The following is a 16,683-nucleotide window of genomic DNA, read 5'->3' on the forward strand; positions in this document are numbered from 1 at the left end:
CCCATTAGCCGGAAGGGAAGAAAGCAGGGTTGCCTTAGAGATGAAAGCAAATAAGATCTGAACACCAGCTCTCTTGAACCACATGGGTGCTTATCTTGCCCAGGGAATTAATTCCTTTACGCCACTACTTTCCCCTTCGCACTCACCTCAAGAAAGCATCTATTTATATAATAATAGCGGTTTTTTTTTTTTTTTTTTTTTTTTTTGAGACAGAGTCTCGCTCCCTCGCCCAGGCTGGAGTGCAGTGGCGCGATCTTGGCTCACTGCAAGCCCCGCCTCCCAGGTTCACGCCATTCTCCTGCCTCAGCCTCCCGAGTAGCTGGGACTACAGGTGCCCGCCACCACCCCCGGCTAATTTTTTGTATTTTTAGTAGAGACGGGGTTTCACCGTGTTAGCCAGGATGGTCTCGATCTCCTGACTTCATGATTCGCCCTCCTCGGCCTCCCGAAGTGCTGGGATTACAGGCGTGAGCCACCGCGCCCAGCCCAATGGTGTTTTAAAAGTGATGCTTGTCTGTTGACTCCAGGAGTCTGACCCCAAAGACTGAATTCCCAATGTGTGCTAAACCATCTCCCCTTTGGACTCCCACTATCTCAGCTACTAGAAATGTATTATCTCATTGATATATGTTCCATTAAAGCCAGGGGTGTCGTGGATGCAGATACAATGAGTACAGAGTCAGATTCAGAGAAGGAGTTGATCAATGATACCCTCTCCCTCCTCCATCAAGAATTAAGTCATGCTGTACACAAATGGAGTCTCCAGACATCCTCCCTGGGGACACAGTCTAGAAAGCAGGAATGGCTGGGGTTGATTTCCCTGTCTGAATAATTTTTAATGGCTCAGCTTTCTCCTGCTGGGTTGACTCTCTGATCCCTATGCCTTGTAAGCCATTTGGACACCACACCCTGCTTCTCCTTCTCTGCCAACATGCATGCTGCAGAGCAGACTCCCCCATCCTGGTTTCCTCTCCATCCTTTCTGCTGCTTCTAGTGCCTGCTTTGTCTGCGTGATTTTTACAAAACTGGAAATCCCATTAAGATACTTTGCACTTGGGGCTCATCTTCCCCAACCATTTGTCTGTTCTTAGTCCTGTACTTTCCAAGACATCTATTGAAATAAGAGCTTGATCCTGGAGGATATTACATTAAATGAAATACTCCGGGCACAGAGAGACAAACACTGCCTGATCTCACTGATAAGCGGAATCTAAAAAAGTTGAGCTCATCGAAGTAGAGAGTGGAATGGTAGTTACTAGGGGCTGGAGTGAGTGTGCTGGGGAGATCCTTGTTGGTCAAAGGATACTAAATTTCAGTTTGACAGGATTAATAAATTCAAGAGGTCTATTCTACAACCTGGTAGCTATAGTAAATGACAATGTATTGTATTCTTGAAAATTGCTGGCCAGGTGTGGTGACTCACGCCTGTAATCCCAACACCTTGGGAGGCTGAGGTGGGAGGATCACTTGAGCTCAGGAGTTTGAGACCAGCCTGGCCAACATGGCAAAACCCTGTTTCTACAAAACAAAGTACAAAAATTAGCTAAGCATGGTGGTGTGCACCTGTAGTCTCAGCTACTTGGGAGGCTGAGGTGGGAGGATAACTTGAGCCTGGGAGTTCATTAAAGCTGCAGTGAGCCATGTTCATACCACTGCATTGCAGCCTGGTAACAGAGCAAGACCTTATCTCAAAAAAAAAAAAAAAAAAATTGCAAAGGGAGCAGATTTTGTGTTTTTATTGTACACACATACACACACAAAAAGATAAGTCTGTGAGGTTTAGCTTGGTTTAGCCCTTCCACGATGTATTCATATTTGAAAAGAACATTTTGTACATAACAAATATACATAATTTTTGTCAATTAAAAAAAAAAGAAATAAGAGCTTGAGGAAGATACAGTGTAGGTGGGCCATAAAACCACAGAGCTTGCACTTGTGTACCCTGGGAGAACCTAGGGAGATGAAATCTGGTTCCATTCATGCAGTAAAAACTCCAGAAGTGGTCCCTGTGCATACCCGGTGACTTATGGCACACAAATGGGGAGGTATACAAGAGGATTTGCATTTGCCGAAGACCAGTTATTTGTCTAGCACTTTCTGAAGAGTAGACTTGAGGAGTGGTAGAGTTGTGATGCAGGTCTCCGGACTCCTCTTGCAGTACTCCTTTCTCTATTCTGGGCATGTCTTCACTGAAGGTCTCTAGAGAGGATCAAGGAGAGACTAATTGGGAACAGGCAGGATTTGACAGTTTGGAAAAACCAGACAAGTGAACTCCAGGGGAGATGACCCTGGGCTCTAAGCACACTTGGTCTGTGTCCCAGGCATATCTATAAATTACTCCTTTACCTAGAAATCACCTGGCACTGTTGCCCAGAGAGGTGCCTTGAAGAGGTACCTAGAGAAAATATTCAGCTTGCAAGCTGCTAGTTCACAGACAGGCTTGAAATTCTTCAGAAAATACTTTGTCCATGTCACCTTGTTGCACTCCTCATTATGGGAAAATCATCCTGGGTAAACACCAAGGTGGGCAAACTGTGTTTTGGCTTGCTGGTACTGGTTTGCCATTCTTTTCTCACCACATTCATTAAATTATCAAAATTCTATGAGGATTTAAATGAATGTTTCAGCCTCAGGGCCCATCTGTTCACGCTATTTATTCCCTTGGGGAAGTCACGAATCTGTCATTTGCGATTTTAGTTTTTGTGTCTACGGTGCCAGTGGTGTTTCCTTCTGTGAGGCATGACTTCCCAGGCAGGACTCTTGGGAGGATTGTGAAGCTAATGGCACCTCCTTCCTCAGGAAGTGAGACACCTGCAACTGAGTGTGAGGTGCAGCAGCCAAGAACCAGTGAGGAAGAGAGCCTGGAGGGGGAAATGTGCATTCCTTACTTCACAAGACAGAATTTCAGGCCTGCAGAGGGATGGGGGACTTCCTTTAAGTTATCCTAAAACTTTCCACCATCCCCAAATGCCAAAAATACTTCTTCTCAAAAGAAGACTATTCATTTGCTGGGGCTGCCATAACAAAACACCATGGAGGGGGTGATCTAAACAACAGAAATTTCTTTCAAAGATTTTTTTTTTTTTTTTTGAGACAGAGTCTCACTCTGTCACCCAGGCTGGAGTGCAGTGGCACTATCTTGGCTCACTGCAACCTCCACCTCCTGGGTTCAAGCGATTCTTGAGCCTCAGCATCCCAAGTAACTGGGACTACAGGCATGAGCCACCACACCTGGCTAATTTTTGTATTTTTAGCAGAGACAGAGTTTCACCATGTTGGCCATGCTGGTCTCGAACTCCTAACTTCAAGTGATCCACCCGCCTCGGCCTCCCAAAGTGCTGATATTACAGGCATGAGCCACCATGCCCAGCCCAGAAATTTATTTCCGGTGGTTTTGAAGGCTGGAAGTCCGAGGTGAGGGTGTGGTCAGGGTTGGTTTCTACTCAGGCCCCTTTCCCTGGCTTGCGGATGGCTGCCTTCTTGCTGCCTGTTCACATAGCCTTCCCTTGGTGCAAGCACACTGGGGTCTCTGTGTGTGTTCAGATTTTCTCTTCTTGTAGGGACACTAGTCAGATTGGATTAGGATCTACCCTAAAGGTCTCATTGTAACATAATTAACTCTTTTGAAAGGCTTTATCCAAATACAGTCACATTCTGAAGTTCTGGGGGTTAGGACTTCAGCACATGAATTCTGAGGGGACAGAATTCAGTGCCTAGCAGTGCATGACGGTATAAACACTTGTTGAGTTTCTATTCTGTGCCGGGTACTGCACTCATGACGTCACATGTTTTCTCATTTACTGAAAAGACTTTATAAATCATCCAACGGTGATCCCAGCTGGCCTTTGTATGATCATCCTTGTGCAGTCAGTGCAAGGAGTGAGGCTTCCCTTAAGAACTTAGACATTTGGCCAGGCTCAGTGGCTCACGCCTGTAATCCAAGCACTTTGGGAGGCTGAGACAGGAGGATCACTTGAGCCCAGGAGTTCAAGACCAGCTTTGGCAACATGGCAAAACCCTGTCACTACACAAAATACAAAAAAAATTAGCCAGGCATGGTGGTGCACGCCTGTAGTCTCAGCTACTTGGGAGGCTGAGGTGGGAGGAAAGCTTGAGCCTGGAAGTTTGAGGCTGCAGTGAGCTGTGTTCATGCCACTGCCCTCTGGCATGGGTGACAAAGTGAGACCCTGTCTCAAGGGGCAGAACAAAACAAAACAAAAACTCAGGCATTTAAAATTAGGGCATAAAGAGAAGAGTGAGAAAATAAAGTCACCTTAAAGAGAGAAAAGGGTCCCCAAACCTACTGTACTTGAACCTAACTGAAGTGAATATATTGGTAACAATAATGGTGATGATGATGATGATGATGATGATGATGATAGTTGATGTTTGTTGAGTGCTACTTTTGGCTGGGTGTGTGTTCTAAGTGCTTTAAATGGATTACTTAATAGTCACAAATCTAAAGAAAGAACACATCTAGCACTTTTAAGAGGGATTGGTCAGCTAAGTATGCATAGAGAAAGGAGCTTCTCAGAAGGTGGTGTTGGCATTGAGTTCCAAACACCACCTAAGAAAGACAGCATCTAGCTAACAAATTCAGGTATGAGGGTTCCTTTGGCAAGGCTGTGCCTACTGTGCACCAGAGGGCAGCAGGCTCTAAGATGGAGACCCAGAGCAGTGACTCATCTGCTTCTGCCTCTTCCAACTCTGTGTTCCTGAGCCTCCATCCAAATAGGGGTTGACTTCCTGTGTTGGTCTGATAGGAGGTGCTGATCATGCCAAGATGAGGCTCTGTCTTACAGGTAGATCTCTCCTTGCAGATAAGTAAAGTGACATTCTGGTTGATATCTCCATCTGGAGATAATAGTGGGAGAGAGACCTGTGGCTGTAGGGCTGATGAGCCTGGTCTTTGGCTTGATTTAAGGTAAGAGTCAGACCCTGGACTGGGATATCGTATTTGTTTCCTATTGCTGCTGTACAGAAAAGAAAACTATGGACCAATACCTCTGATATATAGAAACAAAAATCCTCCAGAAAAATACTAGCAAACAAAATCTAGCAACGTAAGAAAATGATTATATACCATGACCAAAGGGCATTTATCCCAAGAGTGCAAGTCTGGTTTAATGTTCAAAAGTCAATCAGTGTAATATACCACATTAATGGAATAAAAGAAAAAACTTACACAGTTATTTTAATAGACAGAAAAACATTTGACAAAACCCAACACCTTTTCATAATAAAAATACTTAAACTAGAAATAGAAGGGAACTTCCTCAACCTGATAAAGGACACTTCTAAAAACCCCACAGTGAACAACATCATAGTTAATGGTGAAAGACTGAATGCTTTCCCTTCAAGTTTAGGAAAAAGACAAGGGTGTTCACTCTTACCACTTCAGCATTATAGGACACATAGCATAGGCTTTGGAATGAAAGAACTTGGACTCAAATGATAGCTCCATCAATCACTAGCTGTGTAATTTTGGGCAAATTGCTTAACCTCTCTAAGCTTGCCTTAGTTTCTCCCTGTATACAATGGGATGATAATTATATCTACATTGCAGGTCTTTTTTTGAGGACTGAATGAATGTCAAGCTTCCAGCTCTGAGCTGGGCACAGGGTGGATATTCACAAAATATTCTTTTTGCTTTCTTCCCTCTGGGATGCTTAGCTTCATCTTAGAGAAAAGAGAAGGATGTGGACAAGACAAGGTGGGGAGAGTGGGAGGCACGTTTAAGCATTTTTGAGATACTCTAATTAACGGGCAGAGGCCAGGCTGGAAACAGATCGACTGTGCCCTTTGTGCAACTGTTCCAGAACAAGCTCATTATGCCATGCCCTCTGCTTGGGACTGCCGGGAAGGCGTCCTGTTCTCCAAGCCCCCGCACTGACAGCACTGTCCAGCCGCTCTTCTGTCCCTCAGCAGGAAGGCTCAGTGGGGGTTTAGAAAGCAGATTGTCCACACTGTCCTGATTTCGGGAAAGAAAAGCTCTTTCTATTGAACAAATAACCTTTTGGATGATAAAGAAAAGAAATACTCCGGAGGCATGACAGTCACAGAAGGGGCCCAGGGACAGCCCAGAAGGTGTTTGTGTGTGCAGGGAGCTGAGATGCAGGGGGAAAAGTGTGGTGGGTGGAGGGAAGGAGGAGTGAGACACTTGGTCTCAGTGTTCTGCTGAGCTTTAGCGTGCTGTCTCCATAGTGGAGTTAAGGTTTTAACTTGTGCATATTGGGGCATAGTAATAGTCCCAGGGGTTCACCAGAATTTCTATGCTAACTTTGCAAAGCTATGCAGATTCAGGAGTAGTTCTTTGAGCTTTTTTCTTTTTCTCATTATAAGCATTAAAGTGACATGCATTTTATGAACTGTGAGGAAACTTGGGATAAGGTCATGAAGAATGGCATTTGGTGCTCTGCAGAGAAAAACATCCCTCAGGTGTTTGAACCTCCTGCACTGGAGAAAAAGAGAAAAATATACCTGTGAAGGCTCTTATTATCATTGTCAGGTTCATCCCAAGGGCTCAAATTAAATCTGGGATTGTGCAGAAACTGCGTTTCCACCCTCTGGGGACAGATCCCATCACCAACTCTGCTCTGTGTGTAGCAGAGATTTTCAGTCCCTCCTGAGAGCTGTTTTCACCCTCTCCCATCAGTGAGTCATCCTCAGAGGCTGTTCTCCAAGAAGGTGGGATGGGAGAGCAGGAGGAGGTGTCAGAATGTAAAAGCTGTTCTGTTCTTTCCTTGACAATTATCTTTGCAGCTTGTTAGTAAGATTTTTCTGCAGAATCAGAAAAAGTGAATGGACCAGGTACTCACCCAGGGTCTGATTCCTCCCCACAAGCCCTCACCTGGCTGAATATGAGATCCCTACATTGCTATTGGTGCTCAGAAAACAATATCCAAAAATGAAGGCCTCAGAAGCGAAAGTGTTTTTCTCCTCCCCATCTGTCTCTCAGTCCCAGTCTCTCTCAAGGCTAGCCATAGAAACTAGAATCCTTCTTTCCCAGAGCAGATCATAGAAACCAGAATACTTTTTCCCCAAAGCCAGCCATAAAACCTAAAAATACTACTCTCACTTCCCTCTGCCTTTCTGTGTAAAACCTGGCCATAAAGAAATTATCTGACCAACCTTCTTTGACTATAGGTCATAAGACTCTCAGTCCAGAGAGGGCCCTGCCCCACACCCAGAAGGAAGGAATGCTGCCCAGAGATGACCAGAGGAATCTAGACAGGTAGGTCTTCTGGGTTTCCTCACTCAGTCATGAGCACTAGATCCTATCCTTTTTGTCCAATCATATTTCTCCATGGCTGTCTATACTTTGTTGAACCCACGCATAACAATGGCCAATTTCCCTTGTGTCTTTGGGTCTTCATTCTGAAGGCTCCCATGGATACACATCAAATAAAGTTGTATGCCTGCCTTCCAATTAATCTGCTTTTGTGAATTGATTTTTTGGTGAAACTTCAGAGGGCCAGGGAGCCCTTGGCCCCTACATGGCCACGTGTAAGTCTTGTGTCCTGCTGCCTTTCAAACAGGAGTGAAATAATCCCAGTGACGGCGTATGTGTGGGATCCTTGGGATCAAGTCACTTCAACAAATATTTAACATGCCCTGGGGTAGGCACGTGACACATTACAGAAATGAGTAGGTCAAAGATATCTGACCTTAAGAAAGTTAGAGTCAAGTGGGTTGAATACATGTGCATTTGCATGTATTTGCATTTCATAAATGAAATTTACCATTTCATAAGGTACAGTGAAATGAAGGCTGTGGCAAAGGTATACGTAAAGTGCAGGGTTGTGATGAAGAGGGAGAAATCAATTGTCCGGAGATGGAAGTGGGGGAGAGGGGAGCATCGAGGCTGAGTCAAGTGTGATGGTGGGGATCAGCAAAGATGTACGTCTTGGAAAGGCCCAGAACCGGAGCATGGCCTTAGTGCATGGAAGAAGCTGCAAGGGTGGACAGAACCAAAACAGAAGGTCAAATGTGCCCAGCATAGCACACTGGCCACAGACTAGGACTGCATCTGGCTGCCTCCAGATGGCTTTAGGGGCCATGCAGAGGACAGTGGCAGTCATAAGGGAGCCAGCAGAGGCTTCTTTGGAGGCGATCTGTTTGATGTGATACGGTCTATGGACGGAGGCAGTATGACTTCGTGGCTTCTGGCCTGTGCCCTGAAGTTGGAGAGCCTGGATTAAAATCCCAGCCCTGCCACTTACTAACTGTGTGACCATAAATATGGTTTTCCTCAGCCTCTGTTTCCTCATTTGTAAAAGAGAGACAAGAAAAGTACTCATGCGAGGATCTCGGGAGGGTTAAGTGAGATAATGCATGTAACATGCTTAGCTCAGTGCCTGGTCCCTGGCAAAGGCTCAGCAAAGGGAGCTGATATTAACAACCATTCCAAGGAGATGGCCATCAATGCCGGGGGTGGATGAATTGGGAAGAGAGGGACACCAGGCCTGGGGCCACGTGGGCAGCTGTGGCCGGCATGCAGGTCAGGCGTGCCAAGGCCTGAACCTGAACAGTGGTAGAAGAAAGGAAAGGAGAGATGGACGAGAAGATTCGTAATGCTGAGATGAAATGGCTAGGACTTGGCAGGTCTAGGAAGTGGGACTGAGGAGAGCGAGAGGAGTGACACAGCTGAGGTTCCTAGGTTAGGGCAACTGGGAGGGAGGATGGGAGGAGTGTTGGAGGAATACTGAATTCCATATTGGGCTCTCTTGAGTGAACAGGCTCAGGAACCAATTGCAAACTCAGGGACAAGGTCAGGGTTGGAGTTACATGCTTGGCTAGGGCTGAAGCATCATGTGGCAGAAGTGGCTGAAATCATCCAGGGAGACAGAATAGAAGCAGAAGAGAAAAGTCCCATGCTAGAACCATAGAGAACATTTGCATTGAAAATGGAAGTGGAGGGTAAGGAACAGGGAATGACAGAGAGAGAGAGAGAAGCAGGTGCATTCGGGGAGGAAGGAGAAGAGTCAGGAGAAAGCTGGTGTCAGAGATTCCAAAGCAGGAGGGGTCTGACCAAGTAGGTGTTTACGGAGGACAGGGACCAAGAGGAAGCTCCTGCGTGTCAGTCAGGATGTGGCTTGTGAGTCTTGCAGACATACTGCCTGTGTGGAGGTGAGAAGAAGAGCTGCAGTCCTGGGGGTGAAGAGGGGAGCGTGTGGCAGTGCACGGGTCAGTGAGTCCTTCAAGATGTTCAGAGGTGAAAGCGAGGGGAGAATGTTGGCCAAGCTCATAGGAAAGAGGATTGAAGGGAATGTCTTTAGGATGTGTGATATTTTAGTATTTTTACGTGGTAAAAATTGAGAGTGTGAGGAGAAGGAACTTGAAGATGCAAAAGGAGGAGATGGTTGATGGAACCAAGTTCAGGAACACATAGGAGGGTGTGGGGCTGAGAGCAGTGGGGGGTTAGCCTTAGAAAAGGGTAGCTACGCTGTGCAGGGAGAGGAGGAGAAGGGAGTGGGTGAAGATGGGAGACTTCCTGAGAGAAGGCTTTCAATGAACTAGTGAGTGAGGTCTGGAAGGGTTTTGGAGTTGGGATGAGATTCAGGGAAAATATGTTTTCTTGTTTTTTTTTTTTTTTTTTTAAATAGAGACAAGGTCTTACTTTGTTGCCCAGGCTAGTCTTGAACTCCTGAGCTCATGCAATTCTCCCGCCGTGGCCTCCCAAAGTATTGGGAGGTGTGAGCCACTGCACCCAGTCCAGGGAAAAGGTTTGGAACAGCCCTCACGGGGAATAAAACTAAGCACAACTAGGGGCATTGACAAGCAGGACTTGGGGTCAATCGATTTGAACATCTGTATTGGGGGGGTTGGGCAGATAAACACACATATATGTATACATATAATACACACATATGTTTGTGTGTGTATGTGTATATGTATATATTTTACTGTGAGTGTTTGGCAGCCTGAGTAATGGGCAAAAGAAAGTGGGTTTGCAGATTGGGTGCAGTGGCTCATGCCTGTGATCTCAGCACTTTGGGAGGTAAAGGCGAAGGATTGCTTGAGGCCAGGAATTTGGCGTCAGCCTGGGCAACATAGTGAGACTCTATTGCTACAAAAACTTTGAAAAAAAAACAAAAAAGTGGCTGAGTGTGGTGGCTCATGCCTGTAATGCCAGCACTTTGGGAGGCCGAGGCAGGCGGATCACTTGAGGTCAGGAGTTCTTGACCAGCCTGGCCAGTACGGTGAAACCCCGTCTCTACTAAAAATACAAAAATTAGCTGGGTGTGGTGGCAGGTGCCTGTAATCCCAGCTACTTGGGAGGCTGAGACACAAGAATTGCTTGAACCTGGGAGGCAGAGGTTGCAGTGAGCCAAGATTGCGCCACTGTACACCAGCCTGGGCCACAGAGCGAGACTCTGTCTCAAAAAACAAACAAATAAACAAACAAAACTTAGCCAAGTGTGGTGGTGTCACCGGTAGAGGGTCGTGACTGCAAGTTATTGAGGTTCTTGGTGTTTTGAACAAAGAATTGGACAAAAACGCCCAGCAAAGCAAAGAAAGAATGAAGCATCAAAAGAATGAAAGCAGGGATTTATTGAAAATGAAAGTACACTCCGCAGTGTGGGCACAGACCCCAGCAGCAGCTCAAGGGCCCAGCTACAGAATCGTCTGGGATCCAAATACCCTCTAGAAGTTTCCCATTGGCTGCTTCATGCTCACCTCATGTAAATGAAGTAGTAGCCCACAATCAGTCTGATTGGTTGCGGAAAGCAGCCAACCAGAGGCTGAAGTGAAGTTACAAAGGTCACACACCTGTGCAAACATTGGTTGCAAAAACAACCAATCAGGGGCTAGGGTGAAGTAAAGTTATACTTCTATGCAAATGAAGACTCGGCCTGCAATCAGTCTGATTGGTTGTGGACAGCAACCATTCAGAGGCTGGAGTGAAGTTACAAAGTTGCAAACGAAGACTGGACCCTCAATCAGTTTGATTTGTTGCAGACAGCCAATTTTCCATCTGCTCTGCAGAAAAGGTCAAAGGGACCAGTAGCCTCTGGTCCTTTTGTTACTTAGGCGTGGAAAGTTAGGGTTTTCCTTTTGATTTAGTTCTAGGAAGTCGGTGTGAAACAGTTTAGGTTTTTTGCCTCCAGACCCTATTTCTCCTGCCTCAGTGGCACATGCCTGTAGTCCCAGCTACTGGAGAGGCTGAGGTGGGAGGATACGTTGAGCCCAGGAGTTTGAGGCTGCAGTGAGCTGTAGTTGCACCACTCCACTCCAGCCTGGGCAACAGAGTGAGATCCTGTCTCTCAAAAAGAAAAAAAAAAAGTGAGTTAATGTAGGGCTGAAAATTGTGCATGTCTCTGGTTCCTCATGGGAATTGGCGCCATTTCACTTAAGGCCAGTGCATAATAAGGGCTAAAAGACTAAAGACTATTGGGCATCTGTTGCGTGCCAGGCCTTGAGAGATGTATGTTACCTCCGTTAGTTTATTTAATTCTGTAACACCCCCATGAGGGAGGCCACATCATTATTCACATTTTGCAGGTGGAGAAACTGAGGATCATAGAGATTAAGAGACTTCAATATGATCACAGCAAAGAATAAGTAGTGAAAGTGGAAACTGACACCAGTGCATTTGTAGGAATTAAGCATTTTCTCCTGCGTCTCCTGCCCACAGCACAGACTGGGTCTTGGGGCTAATTAGACATGAAAAAACAGCATTTCCTGTTGGGGCTGATGCACTAGTAAGCAAAGGGTTTTGACGCAAAAAAAAAAAAAAGACCAAAATTGAACTGCCATCCTCCTGTTTCACTACTCTGAGGCAATATGTGTGGGAACTTTTTCTTCCTTTTCTTTTCTTTCTTTTTTTTTTTTTTTTGGTTGAGGCTCTCTGCTCAAATGCACGGGAATTGATAAAGTCTAATGATAGTCTATTTTGGAGCGAGTGTTAAATTATTCAGAGGTAGGCACAAATAGCACATCTCTAGCTTCGACTTCCTGCTTGAACCTGCAGATGTTAATTTATTGAGCCCTGTGAGGGTCTGCAGAAAATGCCCGGGCCAGAGTGGGGACAGGCGGCAGGGCTTCCATCCACTGCCCAGGAGGCAGGTGCTCGCTGGCTGCTGTCTGGAGTCTGCAACTCCAAACTCTCTATGCTTCCTGTCCCTAGGCAGCAGGGTCACTGGACACAGCTTGGTGCCATGGCAACAAAGTCCTTGACTGGGGCTTCTTCTGATTTCTCTTCTTCTCCTTGCCCGGGTGTCAGTGAGCCTTCCAGGTATGCAATCCATGAGAAGCTGGAACTTCTGCAGTGCGCTTATGGTGATCACATTTGGGGTTTTGCATACTCTGAGCTCGGAAACGTCCACATGCACATGAGGGCTTTTTGCAGAATGCTTAAAAAGTGAGGCATGTTGAGATATCTTAAAAATAAGGTCCTCCCATGCCTCTTCACCACTTTCTTTCTTTTTTTTTTTTTTTTTGAGATGGAGTCTTGCTCTGTCTCCTAGGCTGGAGTGCAGTGGCGTGATCTCGGCTCACTGCAACCTCTGCCTCCTGGGTTCAAGCAATTCTCCTGCCTCAGCCTCCCGAGTAGCTGGGATTACAGGTGTACACCACCATGCCTGGCTAATTTTTGTATTTTTAGTAGAGACGGGTTTCACCATGTTGGCCAGCCTAGTCTCGAACTCCTGACCTCAGGTGATTCACCCGCCTCCGCCTCCCAAAGTGTTGGGATTACAGGCGTGAGCCACGGGCCGGGCCTTCTCCACCACTTCCTTGTCATCACTCATCCTCTTCTTTCCCAGGGACCTCTTTACATCTTCTGATGTTGCTACAATTCAGAATCCATTCAAGACCGCTGGGATTCTAGGCCTTCCCTGTGGAAATACCTTGAGGGATGGACAGAGCCACAAGGTAGCTGCAACTAGGATGATTATTTAATTTAGGATCCAAACCTGCAAGAGAGTGAAAAGGGGGTGCTTTTTACAAATGACTCCAGGACACCCGGCATGATCAGGCACTGTCTGGAGCAACTTGGGAAGATGGCCACTCTGGAAAGAACACAGGCTCTGGAATGAAATGTTTTGCTTAACATTTAAGAACCTTAGTTTTTTCATCAGTTTAACTGACATCTACTTTTCATGGTCCTGTTGGAGTAACATATATGAAGTGCCAGGCACAATTCCTAACACATAAGTGTTCAATATTTATTAGCTCCTTTTCTTTAAAAAGCAAACAACCCCAATAGAAACAACAGCGACAACAAAAACTGCCCTGTACCGAAAAATCATTTCTAGGCTTCCAGCAGGTGGGATTGAGTTCCATCTATTTTCACAGCCTGCCTCTTTCCCCAACCATTCGTTCTAATGCAGAGGTGGAATATTGCTTTCCCAGGCAACCATTTCCTTTTCTGCGCAGATGTTTCTGGTCTCTGTAAAACAGTATTTCTCAACCTTTTTTTTTTTTTTTTTTTTTTTTTTTGAGACAGGGTCTTTCTCTGTTACCCAGGCTGGAGCACAGTGCTGTGATCATTGCTTACTGCAGCCTAGACCTCCCCAGCTCAAGTGATCCTCCCACCTCAGCCTCCCAAGTAGCTGGGACCCCTCTCCGCCATCATGAAACTCTAATACTACAGATATACTGTATATCTTTTTATGTACTGTGGCCCTTGAGAGGCCACAAACCATTGTGATATCTAAGATTGTTTTTCCTTCCCCTCAAAGAGCAGATTATCGCCCTTTTCAAAAACCAATTTTCATCCCGTTGGAGGCATATCCACTCCTTTGAGAACGCTTGGCATTCAGCGTGAATCTTTCACTCTTCCCACTTCACCTCAGATTCTCCCGTGTCGGGGGGTGTCGTACTTCTCAGTTGAAACCTACCTACATGGTGGTGAGGGGAAAAACCATGAAAAACAGTAAGAGGTACTTTTTGTTGAGCAAGTGCTTCATGGTACATTATCTCTGATCATCACAGCAATCTTGCGAGAAAATTTTCTTTCACGGATGAGAAATCTCAGGCTTGGAGGGGTAAGTCATCCACAACTGTGGGGTTGAATGTAAAACAGCGTGTGTCTGATATGAAAATCGAAACCATGACACCATACTGCCTGCTCATTCATAGAGGCCAGGGAAAGGTAATAGTAGAAGGAAACAGCATTTACTGAGACGTTACTGTGTTTCTGAAACTCTGGTGCTTTACCTACTTACTTATTTCACATCTCTTCTCTGTGAAGTTGGGGGTATGTGCCTAGTTTTAGAGACAGAAGATGGGTTTGCAGTGATTATTTTTTCAAATTTCACGAGGCTAGCAGTTCATGAAGGCTGAATTGTAACCCAGGTCTGCCTCTTCTAAAACTCCTCTCTGTTCATTACAAAACACAGCTCCTAGGAGGAAGTGCTGTTAGACTTCACCTTGCAGGAGCGCCAGAGAACCACACGATTGCAGCTTTCTCCCACTGCCTCTTCCCCAACACACACACTTGATTTTTTTTTTGGCACGTGTAGATATGAAAATGATATAAAGTTAGAAATGTAGATAATATAAACCATAACATTCTGAAAACTTTGTGTACTTTGCCACCTTCACAAAGTACTGCCTTCACAAACTCCTAGGAGCTGGGAATCCCAGATTAAATGCCACTGGTCTCTGATATGCCAAAGAGGGACCTGCTGGAGAGAACTTAGCAGGATGCCATTCAGGTGGGCGTACTCAGATGCAGTGTAGCATAGGTATAAACCTCAGATCAGTCGGGAGAGAGAGGCCGACCTCAGCAGGTTGCTGGAAGGCTTGATGTAGGGTTGATGCATCCGACAGCCAGAATGTAAGGGGTCAGTTTGTGGGTGACTTACTCTCTAGGGGCCTTAGGTATATTCTTGGAGAGAGAACCTTTATTTACATGTGCCGATCTAGCTAGTGGAGAACCAGTGGGAAGGCCCATGCACCTCGGGTGCTTTGTCCCAGGGAGAGAACTGTGTGGTGGAGTAAGGGCTCTTGGCTCAGCTGTCTGCAAGCCCTTTACATCTTCATTTCATCACTGGCCTAATTTGCTGAGCCCTGACCTGACAGCCAGGTGGGGCCAACCGTTCCATACACACCCTGGAACAAGGAAGCTCTAGGTTCCTGTAAGGCAGACTGCCTTTTTAGTTGTCAGCAGATCTGTCTCTTGGGAGCAGGAATGGGGTGGCTTCCTTCCCTCAGGGAGGAGGGGGTGGTGACAGCCGGGTTGACCAGCTCTCCTGCTGTGCCAAGAGGCATCTGAAGGCTGGCACATGGGATCCAGTAGTGGGTGGCAGTGATGAAACAAGAGGGCAAGCAGCTTTGGCAGGAGAAGCAAGAGGGCTCTGGGTAGCCTGCTTATTCCTGCTCTCCTGGTCAATGGCAACTTACCTTGACTGGGATTTTGGCAGATGAAGGAAAAACTATCTGCTCCTAAATGAAAATTTGATCCATGCAGAAGACAACCTGCAGGCAAAGCAAAAGCACTGATATGTGATTTTTAGGGAAGAGTATGAATAATGCAACTTGTAAACCAGTTATTTGGGTGACTTGTAAAAAGCAGGCAGTCACTGAGCCTCAGTTTCCTCAGCTGGGAGGTGAGAGGGCCAGGTCACATAACCTCCAAGTCCCATGTATTTTTTCATGGTTGTATAAATTTTTTAAGTGATTTTATTAAAAACTTAAATATGTCAGTGGAATACTTCTCCAGCCTCCAACTACTAATCACCCCAGTTAATGAGTTGTTTAAGCCACCCTCATATTAGGGTCTAGCCACCTCCATTGTTTTAAAAATTGTGTGATTCTAAATGTGAGATGGAAGATGAGGGTGGCTTCAAAGCATTTACCACAAAGTTTTATTTATTTTTAACTTATATTTACAATGGATGAAGCAGTTAGCAAATCACTAGTGAGTAACTGTGTGTCAGGCATGAGGTGGAAGACAAATTACATATATATTTACTTTCAGACTGAGAAATCTCACTTATAAGATTTTATTCCAAAACTACAGGACAAAAATAGGAAAATGTGAAATATATATATATATATTTCATATATACTTCATATATATTTCATATATATCATATATATATTTCATATATATATTTCATATATATCATATATATTTCATATATATATTTCATATATATATACACACACACACATTTGCACAGGTTATTAATTGTAGCCAATAGCATTAATTCATTGAAACACGTGAAATATGTTTAAACCCATAGGTTTATAATGGTGCTCAGAATAGAATGCCGCACTGGTCACTTTTGGAAGATGCTAGGAAACCAACTTATTATTTTGAAAACTGGTAAATAAGAAGAGAGAATCAGGTGTTTACTTTGCCTTTCCAATACAAACTATATCTCAGGACAACCAAATGATAGATGAGGGGAATTTGCTCTTTATAGAAGTATACCAGCTGACAAATGAAAAAACAGTGACAGAATTGGAATTCTGTAATTGAATTACAGGGTCTAGGCAATAATTGCCAATGAGTGTTAACATCACATGAAGAAAGACAACAAGATTTTATGTGTATCTTGATAGAAGTATCACAACACTACCTATGAAGTAGCCTTTATCCCCAAAACAAGACAAAAACAAAACCCAACAATAACAAAAACCAACCAAAAAAACCCTAACCTGAATTTGAGGCAGAGCATGTCCAGTGGAGCTTTCTGCAATGATAAGAATGTTCTGTATCTGCACAGT

At 45.1% G+C, this 16,683-nt stretch overlaps 1 protein-coding gene across 5 annotated transcripts in view; it reads left to right on the forward strand.

Annotated features, from left to right (window-relative positions):
* Positions 1 to 16,683, forward strand: part of SV2B (synaptic vesicle glycoprotein 2B) — a 193,103-nt gene that overhangs the window by 21,735 nt on the left and 154,685 nt on the right. The window contains exon 2 of one of the 5 annotated variants that reach the window (XM_054451623.2): positions 7,147 to 7,234. The exons of the other annotated variants lie outside the window; for them this stretch is intronic. The gene's annotated coding sequence lies outside the window, so the exon portion shown is untranslated. The remainder of the gene's footprint in view (positions 1 to 7,146; positions 7,235 to 16,683) is intronic. 5 annotated transcript variants of the gene reach the window in all.

This window comes from Pongo pygmaeus, chromosome 16 (assembly GCF_028885625.2).
Source record: "Pongo pygmaeus isolate AG05252 chromosome 16, NHGRI_mPonPyg2-v2.0_pri, whole genome shotgun sequence".
In the NCBI taxonomy this organism is placed as follows: Eukaryota; Metazoa; Chordata; class Mammalia; order Primates; family Hominidae; genus Pongo; species Pongo pygmaeus.